Raw genomic sequence first — 18,936 nt, 5'->3', positions numbered from 1 at the left:
CCATGTCAGCACTTTCACAAGCTGTTGGTTTCAGAAATGTGTTGACAATCTGATATAAAACTTTTGAATCATTGCCAGCTGCTTCTAGCTGAGCAGTAACATGATTTTTCCGTGCTGATCGTATGGCTTTATGATAGGTGTTGAGATTATTTCTGTAATAGATTTTATCTTCCTCCCTGGAGGATTTTCTCCATGTCTTTTCAGACTTTCTAGCCAGGCGTTTGAGACTGCGTAGTTCCTCTGAATACCAGACCTCTTGTTTCCTGGCAAGGCTAGTTTTAAAAGTCTTTATCGGGGCAATGTGTTGTACTGCAGCATCAACTGCAAGATCCCATTTTGAAAGAGCAATGTTAATATCATCTGTACAAACAATTGGAGGGGGAAGGTATTTTTGTACAAAATTAACATTGGTTATTTTGTGCCACTGCCTACGTTTGGGTGGAATTTGAATGTGGGAAGTAGGTCGGAGGTCATTCATCGGCATGGAGAACTCAAGCACAAAATGGTCAGTCCAAGGATATTGTTTAGGTGCACAGCATTTGATACCAGGGAAGTTAGATATTATCATATCCAAGGTATGTCCTGCTTGGTGTGTTGATCCGCTATTACATTGATTTAGTCCTAGAAGGGATATATCGGTTAAGAAGGACTGTGTCTCACTATTAGTCTTCTCCTCACTATGAATATTAAAGTAACCAAGTAGCAAGAATTCTTTATCTTGGCACACATGGGGAGCTAGTGCTTCCACTAACTGTTTGGACATGTTTTTTAAGGGGCCTGGCGGAAGGTAGACCAAAGCTCCTTTCCTACTATATTTAGTGGATGAGCCAATCCTGAAAATCAACATTTCAAAGGTCGAATTACAACATTGATCAATGACCGAAATGGAGACCTCCTTTTTAAATACAATTGCTATACCCCCACCAATTTTTTTAGGTCGATCTAATCTGACAATTTTGTAACCCTCCGGTATTCCAAGAGTAATAACAGGGGTGGTGTGGGGTTTAAGCCAGGTCTCTGTTAAAAAACAAAGATCTGCTTTACGTGTGGAAATAAGATCCCAAACCTCAAAAGAGTGTTTGGCTAGAGATCTAACATTGCACAGTAGAATCTTTCCTCCCTGAATCGGAGCTATAGGAGTATTACTAGGGCGCTGCTGAAGGGAAAGTTTTTCTGTCAGGAATTGTGTTTGGCAGGATCTGCATGAGAATGGCCCTTCTGGGAGACAACATAGTGGTAACTTGCAGTCAGATGTTAACAAATTACAACGTAAGCGCAGTAGAGACTGCAGGGAGTAAGACCGTCTAAATACCTTAGTAACCACTGATGGTGCTTCCATTGCCCCTAGCCACGTCCTGTCGCGGACGGGCGCAGACGGGCTTCTCTCTGGCGCGTCTCAGGCGCTTCGCTGCGCGCGACCGCTGCGCGCTTGCTGTGACGAGGGGGCTAAATACCCCTCAAAGGTGCAGCAACTAGAGCGCTGACCGCTCTGTGAATGCGGAAGTAACCTGGCTCTGCCTGACCCGCCCTCCGCTCAACGGCACTGGTTGCCGAGTCGGACCGGGGTTTTTTATAGCACCCAAGACACTCAGAGGGAAACAAGGAAGCTGTTTCCTGGGTATGAGCAGGAGAGTCTCTTCCTCGGATCCGGAGGCGTGTGACATGAACTGGCCACTGAAGCAATACACAACAGCTGACGCTCCGGTGCCAGGGATTGGGCTGACCTCCATGTCCACACAGGCTGGTTGTGAGTGCTATGAATGCTGAGGTCACATCTATAGTTCCCCAGGGTTTAATGGTCCAACATTAATATGGTGTGAAGCATAGAGCGAGAAGCACACTTCTCAGTTGGTAGTAAACAATGTTTTCATCTTGAAATGTCCTAGTTTGTGACTTAAATCTCTGTAAATATGTATTACACTTTAAAATGTACGGATTCTAGAAAAAGCATGCCACTAAACATTGGTTTGGGGAAGACAGCAAAGCCACTCAGAGAGGGAGTGGGGCACAAACAGACAGTAGAGAGGGGAAAGCAAAGCTACGCTGAAAGTAGCTGGATAACTAATTGGCAGTATTAGACTTGGTCCCTTGATATTTCTCAGTAAAAAAACATTGTCTTAAGATTTTCATTTTTGATTTGTGTTTTGGTATCATTAGAGAAGTAATTTAGCTTGGGCAGGCATTGCTAATCCAGACTGAATTGTTCTGAATTACATTTTTAAAAATGGTGGATGTGTTGCAGTGATGATGTAGTATTTCAGTAACCATGTGATCTGTATACTTCATTCAGGTGTCAAAACATGGGTTTTGGGGTCAAGTAGTCTTATAAAGACAGAAAGTAAGCCCTCAGAGTAACCCTTCTGCCATTTTCGAAAATGTTTTAAAGAAACAATTGATGGACGGAATGCTGGATAATGCAAACATTGACCCCCAGTCACAAGGATCTGCGTTAAATCCATCATTATTTTGTTCACCACACCACACCAGTATGGACCCAGTCATATGCAAATCAGTCTTGACCCTGTTCCTTGTGGGAACAGTTCAGCCCAAACTGCCAAGCCAGGTCCTCCCTTGACCGGAAACAAGAATTCTGGGACCAGTTTCAGGGGTTCACCCTTCATCAGCCAGGCTAGCTTGAATCCAGTGGTGTAGTGAGCACGGGACCCACGTGTGGGCATATCCTACACACTCAAATCAAATCAGGTGTTTGTTAAGCACGACTACTCACCTGTAAGGGTCTCAAGGCACTGGGTGTGTGTGGGGGGAGTTCGCAGGTTCCAGTCCATCAAGGAGGGGGTCTGTCGAAGAGCCAAGTTTTGAGGTTTTTTGCGAAGATGGGGAGCGATGTTATCTGTCTGAGGTAGAGTGGAAGGTCGTTCCAGGCTCTGGCCATGCGGAAAGAGAAGGAGCAGCCTCCCGATCTGGTCTTTCTGGTGCGGGGGACCACGGCGTAGGAGAGCTGGGCTGATCGTAGGGTCCTTTGGGGTCTGTGGAATTTGAGTCGGCTGTTCAGGTATGCTGGTCCAGTGTCGTGGAGGGCCTTGTTTGTGAGCATGGGTTAGTATCTTGAAGGTGACTCTAGCTTTGATGGGGAGCCAGTGGAGTGCGCGCAGGTGCTGGGAGATGTGGCAGTGGCTTGGCAGGTTGAGGACCAGTCTTGCGTTTTGGATGTTCTGTAGCTTGCGGGTGAGGTTTTTGTTTATTCCGGCATAGACTGCATTGCCGTAGACGAGCCTGCTGGTGACCAGGGAGTGAGAGACGGTCTTTCTGTGTTCGAAGGGGATCTATTTGAAGGCCTTATGTAGGAGGTGGAGGATGTGGAAGCAGGAGGATGAGACAGAGTTGATCTGGCGGTCCATTTTGAGTCCAGGATGATTCCCAGGTTGCGTGCGTGGTCCGTTGAGGTAGGCGGGCTTCTGAGGGCGGGGGGCCACCAAGTGTCGTTCGAGGCATCTGGGTTTGGGCCCATGATGAGTACTTCCATTTTGTTGGTGTTTAGTTGTAGGCAGCTGTTTTTCATCCATTTGGCGACCGCTTCCATGCCTTCTCGAAAGTTGTGTCTGGCGGTGTTGGGTTCATTGGATAGGGAGAGGATGAGTTGGGGGTCGTCTGCGTATGACATAATGTTGAGTCCGTAGGTTCTGAGGATGAGCGGAGCCATATAGACGTTGAACAGCGTAGGACTGAGGGAGGACCCCTGGGGGACTCCGCAGGTGGTAGGTGTAGGGTCTGATAGGGAAGAGGTGAAGTCTGACCCGCTGCGTTCTGCCAGAGAGGAAGGAGCGGATCCAGTCGAGGGCCTTGTTTTGGATCCCTGCGTCATGAAGTCTGTGTATTAGGGTGCAGTGAGAGACTGTGTCGAACACCGCTGAGAGGTCGAGGAGGATGAGGGCTGCTGTTTCTCCTTTGGGCAACATATGCAAAAGAAACAATTGATGTACGTAATGCTGGACAATGTAAACATTCACCCCCTGTCACAAGGATCTGGTTTAATCCATCATTCTTTTCCTCATGACACCACCCCAGTTTGGATCTAGCTATATGCAAATCAGTCTTGACCCTGTTCCTTGTGGCAACGGTGCAGCCAAAACTGCCAAAATGTTGGCTCTATATTGATGTGTTTTAGGTATCATATTGGCAAATTTATTTTAAATAGTTTTTGTTTCAGGTTTTCCGTTGGTTCAAATTCATAAACATAAGCGAAGCAGGTAGTAGCAGAGTATCTTTACCTTTTGACATAGTGCTGCTAACTACAAAATCTGAGGACTCCTTCAACATAGAAAAATGTGTTATATGCAAACCTAATCCAAAAGAAACGCTAATATCAACTGCGGCTGGAAAGTGTTTGAGATGCTGTAGAAAAATCGCAAGGCAAAGTGCACAAAAGATCGAAACTGATGGGTGAAGAGGATCAAATATTATATCATTGTAACAACAAGTGCTATAAGTCATATGGAATGGAAAAAAGCCTGGATTTTCTTTTTTTTAAATAGCAGATACCAGTGAATTTCAACAAGAATCAGAGTCTTCTGAGAAAGCAACGACAACTACACCCAATGCCCATCCACTTAGAGGATGGATGGCTACCCCTCGTCCACCTTTAACCATCTGATCAGAAAACAGTGGCTCCTCAATATGTTATATATAGTTGAGCCAGAGCAAGGACCAAGGGGCTTGATGAACACAAAGTACAGAGTATGTGAGTCTCAAAGAGCAAACTTTTTTTTTTGTGCAGCTAGTTTCTTCCAAGATGAAGTTTTTATCGAATAGCCGATCTACACAGTGAGGTGAATGTTTTTGCAGTGGATTTGTATTCCCACTCGAACTGCTTGTGTGCATACATTCAAAAATATGAATGTACAATGAGGAATGAGGTCCCAGAGGCAACGGGACTGTCAGCCTCCAATTACGTTTGCACACTTTGAAAAAGCAAATTAAGTTTTCAAGCCAATCTTGAGTGTTGGCTATGGGTTCACACTCAGTGAGATCAGAGAAATACTGGTCAACATAAAACTGTATTGATCCATAATAATGTAATTAAGATTTATTTTATGGGAATGTACAATAACAGAATTAATTTTTGTCAGTCTAACAAAAAGAATGAGCCACTTATGGTGGTCTCAGCTGATTTGACTCCTGGAGTTCTTGCTGCCAAAATAAGATCACAGAGTGCAGTAAATCAGCAGGAACCATTTTAAGAAACATCTTAAAAGATTTAAGATTTTGAGATGATGCCCAGAGCTCCGCAAATCATGGGAGTCAACAAGAATGCCTGATGTAGTCTTACTTTTACATCATTGCTTAATATCAGCAAAGCAAAACTGTTACAAACTAAAAATCTTGAGTTTAGAACAGAAGCCAAAAACTTTGATTATGGCTTTAAAGATATAAGCAAAGTGGAAGACAATCGCATGAACTGACAGGCATATGCTGTGCAAATGTACTGTCTTTTCCAAATCATGTTGTATGATTTATATCATGGCAAAAAGAAGACTCCACTACATAAGACTGCCTACTCAATCTTTGGTAGTACACAAGTAGATAGCTAGTCACTTCAATGGATAGGAATGGTTTAACAACTAGTTAAAATGACATAGTATGGAGTAGGAACTTGTCAGCAGCTCATGTGGTAAAATCTTGTGAATCTGTCAGCTTACCACTTCCAAGGCACTTTATCAGGAAAGGATTTATAATTGCTGTTCTTGAACCTTTTGATTTGGAAGACGGTAGCAGTTGCGTTGTGATGTGCAGAAAGTTATGTTAGTGGTTGTGGCATAGATGATGCACTAATTGAGGCTGACATTTTTGGAAGTAAAAATGTTCAGTCAGTATTGAGCGGAACTCATTATGTCCATTTATTACAAGGTATGCTCATCAGATCTGAGGCTATAGAAACATTATGTTGAAATGCTTTCTGGAACAAGAATGACAAGCTAGGTTTTGCATATCTTGTCTCAGAAGTGGACAAGGCACAAGGTGCACTTCATTCAAAAGACATAATGCAAAGCCAGTCAATGTTCAAAATCAGAAAACCTGAACACCAATTTTGTAGAGTCTGTCAAAGAATATGAAGGAAAATCAGAACTCTGCAAGTACTGGTTAAATGTTTATCACATAATAGCTCTTGTGAAAAACTTGCCACATGTTGATCGGGAAGGTGACAGGGAGCTGCACATTAAGACTGTGGATTCACTGTTTACTGTGCTTTACGAATTCGATTGCACAAAATACCTGAGATATGAGTCCTGACATTTGAAAAGAGTGAAGAAGCTAGAGGTGGAAAAACCCTACCACTACCGAAAATTCACCCAAAGACATTTTATGGTGAAATATAGAGAGGGAAGTTTCAATTGTGTGGCTGCAGATATGAGACAACAACAAATGATCCAAAGATCACAGAAAAGCTCCAAGGGAATTGTTGGTCAGACAGGTAAAAGTGAATATGTTGCTCAATGGGGCAGCTAGTATGCCACGAAATCCATTCTATTTGCAATGCTTTCAGAGAAATGAAGAATTCCAAATTAATTGACTATTGTGAAACTGTTCCTCACCACAAACTTGTGGGAAAGAGAGGGGAACATTTTATTAAACATGTTGACAGACTTCTCCATTTCAGCAGCAAGGAAACCCCTTTGAAATTACTGATCTTGTAAGACTGCACAACTTGGACCAAATGTTTGGTCACAATGTGACCAAGCAATATGTGGATAACAATGGAAAGACAAATCTACTAGATGTCCTGGAACATGGATCAAAACTGCAGAAGATATTGGTATTGAAGGAGAAAAAGCTGTTTGACGTAATCACTAAAGCTTAACTTCCTCACTTTAATTGCCATAGTAAGAGTTTGATCCAACCAGCCACTACAAAACAGGTTACAAAAAAACAGCTTTTGCAAACACATAGAGGGATGACTGTAGCAAAAGAAAGTGGTGACTATATCAAGGATATTCTATGGCATGATCTTCCAACAAAGGCATTATTTGATGGAGATGCTGCAACCAAAGTTGTAAAGCACAAACTCATAGAAGAGCTAAAAAAAACTTTTACCTGAAGATTTTTGAAAAGGTGTCCTCACTGAAAACTGCTGTTTTTGTGGACTATGTGTCACAATTTTGAATGGTCAAGAATTCATCCATGCAAAACTTTGGAGAGGTCATTTAGATTGTTCTACTGATATCAAAGTCAGTGTGCACCTTGTTAGAACTGCACATTGACTTTGACAGTTATCTTGAACTATCTATCAAAGAATATGAGAGAATCATATGAAGGTCTGCAAGTGGAACAATTGACCTTGCCTGCATCAAAAATTGGACACCAATACTTGTGCAATTTGATAAATTCTGGTCATCAATCTTGAACAGGGTGAACTTGGAGATGTTAACTCACCAAATCATTGCTGATAGTTCAGTGAACACTGAATTTCCAATCAAAGCAAGTGGAATGTTGTCAATGAAGAGTTGGTGCCTGCATAGATACATTCTTGTTCAAGACCTTAACAACAAATTGGAAGAAGCTGACATTCGTATTGTGCCACATGTTGAGTGGGCTGTTCAAAATGGTTCCAATTGTGTCATTGTACTGTCAAATGACATAGATGCTCTTATTATGCTACTTCGATTTGTTGCAATGTTCCTAAGTCAAGAATTATCAGAGTTATGGATAAGCTATGTATCGGATGAGAATAAGCACATAATCCTGCTTCGTATTCTGTACAAGAAACTTGACTGAACATATTCTCATGGGTGATGAAACTATGAGCTAAAGGGGAACTTAAGGGCCGATTATGATGGAGGATTTTCCGCATCCTCCGGGTCGGCGGATGCCACCGCCGGCCTGGAGGATGCGGAAAATCCTCTGTGGAGCCTCAGAAGACCCACCGCCACATTAGGATGGTGGTGGGTCTAGAAATCTGTCCGCAGCTTTTTCGCCGAGGTCGCCCTCCGACCGCGGCGGAAAAGCTTTAACATGGCTGGCGGTGTCTATCAGACACCGCCAGCCATATTAGGATGGTGTAGAAAGTATGCTTTTCCACGGCGGCTTTTCCGCCGTGGAAAAGCATACGGACCTTCACTTCAGGGGCCCGTTGCGGGCCCCCTGGGTGAAGGGGGGGTGGGGATGCACATTTGTGTGCACAAAGCAGCAGGCACCGCGCGGTGCCTGCCGCTTTGTGCATGCAAATGCCGAACTTACATTTTTAACATTGCGGCGGGTGCTGCTTCAAGCAGCACCCGCCGCAATGTTAAAAATAAAGGATGTGACCGCCAGGGTGGCGGTCACATCCTAATGTATCCTACTCTATGGTGGCAGACGGACTCAGGTCCGTCCGCCATCATAATCGGCCCCAAAGTTTGGAGTTTTAACTGCTGAATATGCAAACTTTCTAAAAGGATTTGCTGAGACAGAAGAAGAATGTGACTTTAAAGATGTACAGAAATACCTTGTGTGTGTGTAGAAAACACATTTGACGATCTTCAGTACAGTGAGTTTAAGAGATGAGTCTCGCAAAGTGACCTTACATCGACGTCATACTCTGTGTGTGGACACATTAAAAGAACATTCTACCTAAGCAGAAGATGTATAAATATTTTGGATCATGAATATGTAGAGAAAGATCCATGTGAATTTGGTTGAGTAGATATTGATGGGGTGCTAAAATCTACGAATTTTCTAAAGCTTCTACTCACAGAGCTTACACGTACATGTACTTGCAAAAACTGCTACAAAAAGATGTCCCTGTCGATATGCTCTTCTCAAATGTTCTGAAAAAACAAGGGTGGCTGGGCCCAATGGGAGGGAGGGTAGGCAGGGCCACAAATTGTAATAAGAAAAATATTTGCCTATGCCTCCACCTTTTGAATCAAACACTTTTTAGTTGAGGATAAACAACACTTTATTAGTTTATCCTGACATTGATTTATGTCGTTGATTTCTGACTCAGTTTGCAAAAAGTTATATTCATTCCATAAAAACAGACATTAGATAACTATCAACTTCATGTCTGGCCATATACAAAACAAGCAATTTGTGCATATATACAATGTGAAAAAGAAAATCAATAATGAACTTTTTCCAAAAACATATTTACCCGTGAGTACATAATCGTGACATGGACAAGTGCATTAGAAATAAAGCATTACATGGAAAAAGGATCACAATCAAAGGGAGAGAAATAAAGAAAGAAATTTTCTTTTCAACTCATTTTTGCATAATCAACTCCCTAATCCTGAACCAATATGTACGTTATAATTCAGGAACCAATGCCCATTTATGCATCCAGCACATGGGTCTAAGTGTCAGAAAAGTTATATCAAAGGTGCCGACGCGTTTCGAGTCCTGTTACACAATTTACAGGAATCTCATCAGGGCGGTGTAATTCTAGTCCATGGAAACTGTTTGGAAAAGTGAAAAACAAATATTTACAACAGGGTCCTCAAGCCATTTGTGTAAGAGACTGAGAGGCGCATATCTATATGCGACGTACCTTCCAGTGTTCAAGTATTGCCCAAAGTTGCTCCTATATTTGTGGAAGATCGTCTATGCCGAATGGTATGACCTGCAACAGGTTAGGGGCTTTGGTCAGTGCAAAAAAAGGGATTAATTCGTCAACCCACGAAGCATATGGATTAAAGAAATTACCTTCGAGGTCGCTGACCCATCGGCTAGTGTGCCGGTGTCATAAAAAATCAAGTTTTGGATTCGTTGTATTCCTGTGGAAAAGGAGATTAACAGCGGGTTTTAGTGGATCCCGGCTAGTTATGTCGTGCACTAAAACAAGATGCCGCAAGGTGGGGACTTACTTCTAAATGACTTCGATCATGCGGAAAAATTCTTCTCCCATGATAGCTGGTCCTCCGTTTTGTCGTTTACCCGTTTTCTCACTGCTGGGGCAAGGAGTAAGTGTAATGTCAGTGCGCTGATTCTAAGTTTTCGGCGCTTAGGCGGATCGTATCATTTTACAATGTCAGGGGTGTCAATGGCACTGGGTCATGTTTTTACCTTGAAAGCGAGCGTTGATCACTGCTCATCAGTCTGTCTGCTGACCGGCACACACAGGTAGTGGGTGCCCGCCGCGGTGCCTGTTCCATCCTTAATGTGACATGTGATTCGTTCTTGGCCAATAAGGGCCATGGTTACTTCTGATGCATTCTGGGATTTGATGTTTGAAAGGCAATGCGTCAGATTTATGCCCTATTCATTTCGCTGAGACTGTTCAGACCTTTATTGACACTGTCGAATTTAAGTATAAGATAAGCCTCCTTGCGTAGTAGCATGGATTCAACATCGGAATGGCGTTTAGGATCAATCCAAGCCAATGTTGTCCACTTGAAATCATTTTCAGTATGACCCTTATTGGAAAAATGTTTCACCATTGGTGCGGTCAAAACTTTTTTCTTTATGCGCGAACGGTGTTGGGTTATGCGCGCATTGATGGGCTGATTTGTTTTGCCGATATAGATACTGTTGCATGGGCATACCACCGCATAGACGATATTCCGTGTTTTACAGTTTGTAAATGAATCATGTTTCCACTTAATGCCATTGTGAATAAACGTGTCGCCTTCCAGTGTTGTGGAACATGACACACAATTGCCACATTTGTGGTGCCCGCGTAAAGGCTTCAAATTCCACTGAGCTATGAGATCACTTTTTGGTGGTGGAATGTAGCTGTCTGCTTTGACAAGTTGTTGCCCAATACTCCGATTTTTGCGCATTGCAAAGATGGGCTTGGGAAGAGGGTGCTCCAGTGTTTCTAAAAGATGCCAATTCTTTCGGATGATATTTTTAAATTGGTTTGTGTGTTGGCCAAATGTTGTCACACACACCAATTGATCTAAGTCTCTTTTAACTTTTTTTTGGAGTAATGTTTCACGTGGAGTGAATTTGGCCCTATTTCTCGAGTGTTTCAATAATTTCTTAGGATACCCCCTCTCCACCATTTCACTGCAAAATCTTGTTGCATGTGTCTCAAACTCACTCAAATTTGTGCAGTTGCGTCTAATCCTTAATAGTTGACCATAAGGTAAGTTGTCTTTTAAGCCCTGTGGATGCGAGCTAGTGTAGTGAAGGATTGTGTTCCTATCAGTTTCCTTCTTGTGTAGGGAGGTTGTCAACTTCGCTTCGCTGGTGCTTACAGTGACGTCAAGGAAAGTCATTTCTTTGGGGCTGGAGTTCAGCGTGAATACAATGTTAGGGTGCCTTGAGTTTAGCCATGCATGAAACTGATCAAGAGCCGCCTGACTCCCCTGCCACAGGAAAAAGTGATCTCATAGCTCAGTGGAATTTGAAGCCTTTACGCGGGCACCACAAATGTGGCAATTGTGTGTCATGTTCCACAACACTGGAAGGCGACACGTTTATTCACAATGGCATTAAGTGGAAACATGATTCATTTACAAACTGTAAAACACGGAATATCGTCTATGCGGTGGTATGCCCATGCAACAGTATCTATATCGGCAAAACAAATCAGCCCATCAATGCGCGCATAACCCAACACCGTTCGCGCATAAAGAAAAAAGTTTTGACCGCACCAATGGTGGAACATTTTTCCAATAAGGGTCATACTGAAAATGATTTCAAGTGGACAACATTGGCTTGGATTGATCCTAAACGCCATTCCGATGTTGAATCCATGCTACTACGCAAGGAGGCTTATCTTATACTTAAATTCGACAGTGTCAATAAAGGTCTGAACAGTCTCAGCGAAATTAATAGGGCATAAATCTGACGCATTGCCTTTCAAACATCAAATCCCAGAATGCATCAGAAGTAACCATGGCCCTGATTGGCCAAGAACGAATCACATGTCACATTAAGGATGGAACAGGCACCGCGGCGGACACCCACTACCTGTGTGTGCCGGTCAGCAGACAGACTGATGAGCAGTGATCAACGCTCGCTTTCAAGGTAAAAACATGACCCAGTGCCATTGACACCCCTGACATTGTAAAATGATACAATCCGCCTAAGCGCCGAAAACTTAGAATCAGCGCACTGACATTACACTTACTCCTTGCCCCAGCAGTGAGAAAACGGGTAAACGACAAAACGGAGGACCAGCTATCATGGGAGAAGAATTTTTCCGCATGATCGAAGTCATTTAGAAGTAAGTCCCCACCTTGCGGCGTCTTGTTTTAGTGCACGACATAACTAGCCGGGATCCACTAAAACCCGCTGTTAATGTCCTTTTCCACAGGAATACAACGAATCCAAAACTTGATTTTTTTTGACACCGGCACACTAGCCGATGGGTCAGCGACCTCGAAGGTAATTTCTTTAATCCATATGCTTCGTGGGTTGACGAATTAATCCCTTTTTTTGCACTGACCAAAGCCCCTAACCTGTTGCAGGTCATACCATTCGGCATAGACGATCTTCCACAAATATAGGAGCAACTTTGGGCAATACTTGAACACTGGAAGGTACGTCGCATATAGATATGCGCCTCTCAGTCTCTTACACAAATGGCTTGAGGACCCTGTTGTAAATATTTGTTTTTCACTTTTCCAAACAGTTTCCATGGACTAGAATTACACCGCCCTGATGAGATTCCTGTAAATTGTGTAACAGGACTCGAAACGCGTCGGCACCTTTGATTTAACTTTTCTGACACTTAGACCCATGTGCTGGATGCATAAATGGGCATTGGTTCCTGAATTATAACGTACATATTGGTTCAGGATTAGGGAGTTGATTATGCAAAAATGAGTTGAAAAGAAAATTTCTTTCTTTATTTCTCTCCCTTTGATTGTGATCCTTTTTCCATGTAATGCTTTATTTCTAATGCACTTGTCCATGTCACGATTATGTACTCACGGGTAAATATGTTTTTGGAAAAAGTTCATTATTGATTTTCTTTTTCACATTGTATATATGCACAAAATTGCTTGTTTTGTATATGGCCAGACATGAAGTTGATAGTTATCTAATGTCTGTTTTTATGGAATGAATATAACTTTTTGCAAACTGAGTCAGAAATCAACGACATAAATCAATGTCAGGATAAACTAATAAAGTGTTGTTTATCCTCAACTAAAAAGTGTTTGATTCAAAAGGTGGAGGCATAGGCAAATATTTTTCTTATTACAATTTGTGGCCCTGCCTACCCTCCCTCCCATTGGGCCCAGCCACCCTTGTTTTTTCAGATTGTTTGAGCGGGCAATTGCCCGAGTTGGCTTGGGAGTGACACAAAAAGTGTCCTTAATAGTCAGTTTCGAGCTTTAAATTCTCTTGCAAGAGTTCTCACTCTTGCGTAGCATGGCAGACAAGGATACGCTGTCCTTCACGGAAAGCCATATCCAGAATCTCATTGCGTCCTCGCCAATTTCGTCCATCACTTTGAGCACCTCAGCCAAGCAGCAAAATGAGGCAGACAAATTAACAAGGCTTCAGAAGAAGCACATTAGAACCGAACTCCACGGCCACTTTTTAATTAATCACTTAAAAGCAGGAACAATTCCGTGGGGCCTCCAGGTGAAGAACATTCCGGTTATCTTCACAGAGGACACTGAGTATAAGAAAGGGTTCAGCCAGATCAATACTAAATGTAGTAGAGATTTAATGGTACATACCATAGAAACAGCTCTACGCATTTGTAGCCAGGAAGAGAAGGAGATTGAAGATCTGATCAAAGCCATTAACGACAACCAGACGACTACTGAAGCAAAAGCGCTTCTAGATAAGATTGAAAAGAAGATCTCAATTTTTAAAGATCATACTTTAAATATCAAAACAGCTCAATTCGAAAAAGATTCCAAATCATTTCGACTTGAACAGGTATACCCCTTTCTTAAAGAAGACTTTTACACTTCGGGTGAGTCACGAGGGGCCCTAAATACATTCCAGGGCCGATCTAGAAATAGGTTTCTAACATTTTCTGACACCACCTCTTCCGACTCTTCCTCAGACTCTAGGCAGTCTAACTCCAAAAAACGAGGTGCAACAGGAGGATCGGCTCCTTTTTTGTCCAGGGGCGACAAAACCCGAACTCGTTTCAAACAACCATGGCAAATGCGAACTCGCAACAAAAACTACAACAATTGAATGTGTCTACTGTAGTTAATCTTTCTAGTAAAAATTTATCAAAGGATGAAGAAATGCTTCTTAACCTGGGCCTCAAATTTGTTCCTACCAAAAGAACCGATTTCACGAAATTGAAATTGGAGGCACTTGACTTTTGCCGAAAGGTCAGGTTGAAAACTCACTTTGCTGGGGCTGAAATGACGTCAATACAGGAAACCACAGGACTTAGAGTCAAATCTAGGTTCACTCCTACATTCAATATCCCCAAACAGATTATTGCTTTTGAGCAAGCTGTACTGTCCTCCCTCACAAAATTGGAGAAGAAAAGCAGTTTTGTTAAAAACAACATTGGCAAAGGAACCCAAAAGGCAATTGGGGACCTCAAATCCGACACATCAATTGTCATAAAACAAGCGGATAAAGGCGGGGCTGTGGTTCTATGGCCTCGCCCTATGTATGTCGCTGAAGGTCAGCAACACGTCAACAACCGGGAGTGGTACAGACCTTCTAATGATGACCCTATCCATGCCATTCAGGACAAAATAGCTAAAATCACAAAAATAGGACTGGAGGAAGGCTATCTAGGGCCCAAAGAGTTTGAATTTCTGAACAAAAAAACATCGAGAACGCCACTCCTCTACTTCTTACCGAAGATTCACAAAAATGATAAGTTGCCTCCTGGGAGACCCATTGTCTCCGGATGCGACTCGGTGCTTGAACCGATATCAAAATATATTGATTTCTTCCTAAAACCATGCATAGCACAAGTGAAATCGCATCTTACAGACACCACCCAATTTATCACTCAAGTTGAGGGGCGTCCATTCAATGACCAAACAGAACTAATGGTGACATTAAATGTTGCCTCACTATATACCCAAATACCGCAGGATGAGGCGCTTGAGGTCATCGAACTATATCTAGAACAACGAGACAGACCCCACCGGGTGCCAACGACATTCATTTTAGAATTGGCGGAAATTACTCTTCGGAGCAACTATTTTAAGTTTGAGAATGGTTTTTTCATACAAATCAAAGGGACAGCCATGGGTTGTCCCTATGCGCCGGAGCTGGCAGTGCTTTATATGGCACAGTATGAGGAGAGATTTGTCTATAATGGCAACCCGTTCTCAGAGCACATCAATCAGTGGCTGAGATATATTGATGACGTCTGGCTCCTGTGGCAGGGGAGTCAGGCGGCTCTTGATCAGTTTCATGCATGGCTAAACTCAAGGCACCCTGACATTGTATTCACGCTGAACTCCAGCCCCAAAGAAATGACTTTCCTTGACGTCACTGTAAGCACCAGCGAAGCGAAGTTGACAACCTCCCTACACAAGAAGGAAACTGATAGGAACACAATCCTTCACTACACTAGCTCGCATCCACAGTGCTTAAAAGACAACTTACCTTATGGTCAACTATTAAGGATTAGACGCAACTGCACAAATTTGAGTGAGTTTGAGACACATGCAACAAGATTTTGCAGTGAAATGGTGGAGAGGGGGTATCCTAAGAAATTATTGAAACACTCGAGAAATAGGGCCAAATTCACTCCACGTGAAACATTACTCCAAAAAAAAGTTAAAAGAGACTTAGATCAATTGGTGTGTGTGACAACATTTGGCCAACACACAAACCAATTTAAAAATATCATCCAAAAGAATTGGCATCTTTTAGAAACACTGGAGCACCCTCTTCCCAAGCCCATCTTTGCAATGCGCAAAAATCGGAGTATTGGGCAACAACTTGTCAAAGCAGACAGCTACATTCCACCACCAAAAAGTGATCTCATAGCTCAGTGGAATTTGAAGCCTTTACGCGGGCACCACAAATGTGGCAATTGTGTGTCATGTTCCACAACACTGGAAGGCGACACGTTTATTCACAATGGCATTAAGTGGAAACATGATTCATTTACAAACCGTAAAACACGGAATATCGTCTATGCGGTGGTATGCCCATGCAACAGTATCTATATCGGCAAAACAAATCAGCCCATCAATGCGCGCATAACCCAACACCGTTCGCGCATAAAGAAAAAAGTTTTGACCGCACCAATGGTGGAACATTTTTCCAATAAGGGTCATACTGAAAATGATTTCAAGTGGACAACATTGGCTTGGATTGATCCTAAACGCCATTCCGATGTTGAATCCATGCTACTACGCAAGGAGGCTTATCTTATACTTAAATTCGACAGTGTCAATAAAGGTCTGAACAGTCTCAGCGAAATTAATAGGGCATAAATCTGACGCATTGCCTTTCAAACATCAAATCCCAGAATGCATCAGAAGTAACCATGGCCCTGATTGGCCAAGAACGAATCACATGTCACATTAAGGATGGAACAGGCACCGCGGCGGACACCCACTACCTGTGTGTGCCGGTCAGCAGACAGACTGATGAGCAGTGATCAACGCTCGCTTTCAAGGTAAAAACATGACCCAGTGCCATTGACACCCCTGACATTGTAAAATGATACAATCCGCCTAAGCGCCGAAAACTTAGAATCAGCGCACTGACATTACACTTACTCCTTGCCCCAGCAGTGAGAAAACGGGTAAACGACAAAACGGAGGACCAGCTATCATGGGAGAAGAATTTTTCCGCATGATCGAAGTCATTTAGAAGTAAGTCCCCACCTTGCGGCGTCTTGTTTTAGTGCACGACATAACTAGCCGGGATCCACTAAAACCCGCTGTTAATCTCCTTTTCCACAGGAATACAACGAATCCAAAACTTGATTTTTTATGACACCGGCACACTAGCCGATGGGTCAGCGACCTCGAAGGTAATTTCTTTAATCCATATGCTTCGTGGGTTGACGAATTAATCCCTTTTTTTGCACTGACCAAAGCCCCTAACCTGTTGCAGGTCATACCATTCGGCATAGACGATCTTCCACAAATATAGGAGCAACTTTGGGCAATACTTGAACACTGGAAGGTACGTCGCATATAGATATGCGCCTCTCAGTCTCTTACACAAATGGCTTGAGGACCCTGTTGTAAATATTTGTTTTTCACTTTTCCAGACAGTTTCCATGGACTAGAATTACACCGCCCTGATGAGATTCCTGTAAATTGTGTAACAGGACTCGAAACGCGTCGGCACCTTTGATATAACTTTTCTGACACTTAGACCCATGTGCTGGATGCATAAATGGGCATTGGTTCCTGAATTATAACGTACATATTGGTTCAGGATTAGGGAGTTGATTATGCAAAAATGAGTTGAAAAGAAAATTTCTTTCTTTATTTCTCTCCCTTTGATTGTGATCCTTTTTCCATGTAATGCTTTATTTCTAATGCACTTGTCCATGTCACGATTATGTACTCACGGGTAAATATGTTTTTGGAAAAAGTTCATTATTGATTTTCTTTTTCACATTGTATATATGCACAAAATTGCTTGTTTTGTATATGGCCAGACATGAAGTTGATAGTTATCTAATGTCTGTTTTTATGGAATGAATATAACTTTTTGCAAACTGAGTCAGAAATCAACGACATAAATCAATGTCAGGATAAACTAATAAAGTGTTGTTTATCCTCAACTAAAAAGTGTTTGATTCAAAAGGTGGAGGCATAGGCAAATATTTTTCTTATTACTTCTCAAATGTTCAACATTCTGCAAATGTACCACAAGCAATTGCCAAACAAATAAATAAAGTGAACTATGAAAATGTTTCTAAAACAGGAGCAGTAAACATATATATTTATTTTCATATTCAGATCATAAACATTGTTTGGTGTATACATAAAAGGATTAAAAACCTTTACTATTTGTTTAATTTCTATATATGTCTCTTCTTCCTCTATTATACCTGCCATTTTGGAATAGGTCTGAAACGTTGCTCTGATGAGTTACTTTCTGCCTCTGTAAGACTACTTGACCCCCAAAACCTATGTTTTGACACCAAAATGAAGTATATAGGTCTCATGGTTCTTGAAATATTGCATCATCACTGAAATACAATCTCCATTTTTAAAAATGTCATCCAGTACAATTCAGCCCAGATAAGCAATGTCTACTCAAGCTAAATTAGTTATCTAATGATACAAATATACAAATAAAAAATTTAAAATCTCTGCACAACAATTTCTTTACAGAGGTATGTCAGGGGGCTGGGATTATATAGACAGGGGAGTGAATCCACAAGGAAGGTGAGCAGGACACTAATTTGCAACATGTTGAGTGAAGCAAAGCAACACAAAACGGTGGATTCACTGTAACCTGCTTTAGGGAGAAGAAAGCCATATAGAAAGTGGGCAGGGCATTGATAGATGTATGGAGGGGGATGCCAAGCAGCACCAAAAGGAAGCACAAAAAGGAGAAAAAAGCTAGTAGCACTGTGTCAGAGTTTGGGGAACAGCTGAGAACTTGCAAATAATGTAAAGCAAACACTGGAAAGCCAAAAACAGAAAAAAACAAATTAAAACAGAAATTGGCATACCAGTAGTGTCACTGATTTGAACTCTTTATTAAGTGGATGTGCATATGTGCAGACGCAAAATGCTTCACAGGAGTGAGAGCAACTGGCTGAAGTGGGCTGACCCATTTCCCCTGTGCTGTAGTGGGCGTTAGCAAAATTTGACTGACCCTAGAAGTAACTATATTATATATATATATATATATATATATATATTCACTAAAATCAAAATGTCTTGTCTAATGCTAGACCTAAAAAATGAGTCTGCGTCGCCCAATTGCAAATATATGCCTTGTCGTGAAGACTCTAATATCTACTACTGCCAAACACTGAACCACAACAAAAGAGAAATGGCAAACCTCTCGTAAGGCTACACATTCTCTAACAATGTTCAGATACACATTAATTACCCACAGACTTTTAAAGGCAAGATTACAAATATAGTCCTCCTAATGAATGAACCGTAATAAATTATA

The 18,936-nt window shown here is 42.0% G+C and overlaps 1 protein-coding gene across 1 annotated transcript in view; it reads left to right on the top strand.

Moving 5' to 3' along the window:
• Positions 1-18,936, top strand: part of LOC144755773 (long-chain fatty acid transport protein 2-like) — a 599,753-nt gene that overhangs the window by 455,011 nt on the left and 125,806 nt on the right. The gene's annotated exons all lie outside the window — the stretch shown is intronic.

Source organism: Lissotriton helveticus, chromosome 5_1 (genome assembly GCF_964261635.1).
Source record: "Lissotriton helveticus chromosome 5_1, aLisHel1.1, whole genome shotgun sequence".
Classification (NCBI taxonomy): Eukaryota; Metazoa; Chordata; class Amphibia; order Caudata; family Salamandridae; genus Lissotriton; species Lissotriton helveticus.
This window is presented reverse-complemented; position numbering and strand designations above follow the sequence as displayed.